The sequence below is a fragment of the Myotis nattereri genome (genome assembly GCF_964212035.1).
Source record: "Myotis nattereri genome assembly, chromosome: 3".
Lineage (NCBI taxonomy): Eukaryota > Metazoa > Chordata > Mammalia > Chiroptera > Vespertilionidae > Myotis > Myotis nattereri.
Genome location: NC_138077.1, coordinates 38,494,559 through 38,496,642, shown reverse-complemented (window position 1 = coordinate 38,496,642; position 2,084 = coordinate 38,494,559). Strand labels below are relative to the sequence as shown.

Sequence of the window (2,084 nt, the reverse complement as noted above, 5' to 3'; positions counted from 1 at the left end):
AGTCCTCATATATACCAGGTCTTCAGCTGTGTTCTGGGAACACCATGTCATACACTATTAAGCTGCACATCTATGCTAAGCATTTAAGACAATGACTGACAAGGAAAAAAACTTTTTTTTTTAAATTATGTACTTAATCCATTTGGTATATTTCCAAAGGTGCAATACTTGTCTTCATTTACCAGTGAAGGAAGTGAGACATTAACTTCAGAAAAAAAATCAGCAAACGGCTAACAAATTTCTTGAAAGTCTGTCACCGTATACAGTGCATCCTAGAAAAGAGGAGGGGCAAGACCGGTGCCGCCCACTTTCATGAGTTTCATCCAATACTGAACCTACTCAAGGAGGGAGAGAAAGGGCAACTTTCAAAAAGGAGTATGTTACTAAATGAGGCATTGACTATACTCCTTCCTAAGAGCACCTAAGTGGGAACATGTTTTCTAAACTAGATTTAGAAAGTGGAATGTGGAAAGTGGAAGCACTCCATCCTCCTCACCTAACTAAAGGGCTGTTCAATGGTTAATGAATTTTTTTAAAAAATGACCAAATAAAAACAAACTCCACACACACACACCCCTCCCTTCCCACCACAAAAAAAAAAAAAGAAAGAAAGAAAGAAAGAAAGAAAAGAAAACACTAGATGTCTCAGCTCACTCTCCAGAGTGGAACCCGGGAACAGCTTCAACAACCCGAAATAGTCTGTTACAGGGTCATCACAAGCATGCCTTGCTTTTAAACCAAACAAAAAAACAAAACAAACGCTAGTACTGATCACTTTTCTGACAATACACAAGTACTCAAAATTAACTAGTATTGAGAGGGGGAAAGGGGCCATATCTATGGGCCTTGTTTCACGCGAGTGCATGTGGGCAGGTACAGGGCATTTGTCATTATTGCAAAAACGAATTTTAATTTTTAATCTTTAGTTTGATTTAAACATTGCTTTTAGTATGATGCTGAAACCAGCTGTGCAGAAGGGGCTCTGGAGAGATGTTCATGGCAGCACACACCCGCGGCTCTTCTTCGGTTCTGGAGGCTCCAGGGCAGCCAATACTGCTTCGTCAAATACAGTCTTTAGGCCTTTTTCTGAGAGTGCATAAACACTGCAGAACACGCCACATACCTGACAGCCTTCAGGTCACGGGCCAGCTTTTCAGCAGTCTCTGGAGTGGTAGGTTTCTGTTTGTTCTTGGCAAGTTTCTCAATCGGAGAGGGGTCATCTCTGAGATCAATTTGGGTCCCCACAAGCAAGAAAAGAGTCTTTGGACAATGGTGAGTTATCCCAGGCACCCACTTTTCTTTCACATGTTCAAATGAGGATGGAGAGAACACTGAAAAACAGACTAGAAATACATCTGTTTGTGGATAACTCAGCGGTCGTAATCTGTCATAATCCTCTTGCCCTGCAGTTTCAAAAAGTCCGAGTATATGGCTCTCCACCAATCATAACTGTGACTGCATAGTTGTCAAAAACAGGGGGTACATACTCAGATGGAAATGTGTTTGCTGTGTAGTATATCAGAAGACATGTTTTACCCACAGCACCATCGCCCACAACAACACACTTAATTGTCTGCATTGCTGAAACAGTTTTATATCCACTTTAAATATTTCAAATCCAACGATGACCTCAGCCTCTCCCTGAAATATAATTTTTAATAAGAAGATGCTAATTATGTTATGATTTTTATGTGATAATCTGCCTTTTTTGTTAAATATTGTTTTTATTAAATTTATTGGGGTGACATTGGTTAACATGAACATACAGGCTTCAGTAGTGGGTTTCTATGTGGGTTTCTGTATATTCCACCGTGTGCCCACCACCCAGAGTCAAACCTTCTCCTGTCACCATATGTTAGGACATGATAATCTGCCTTTAAGAAATCACTTGTCAGCCCTGCCCGTGTGGCTCAGTGGTTGAACATTGGACCTTTGAACTAGAAGGTCCAGTTCACATCCCATCGGGCGTATGCCCGGATTGGGTCGTGTCTCCATCCCCAGTAGGAGGCACGTAGGAGGCAGCCGATCAGTGATTCTCCCTCATCATTGATGTTTCTATCTCTCCTCCTTTCCTCTCTGAAATC

General features: G+C 41.5%; 1 pseudogene across 1 annotated transcript; it reads right to left on the bottom strand.

The window, feature by feature from the left end:
- Positions 1–922: 922 nt before the first annotated feature.
- Positions 923–1,579, bottom strand: LOC308517096 (cell division control protein 42 homolog; annotated as a pseudogene). The gene has a single exon. The product of its transcript is annotated as a cell division control protein 42 homolog (transcript).
- Positions 1,580–2,084: the final 505 nt, after the last annotated feature.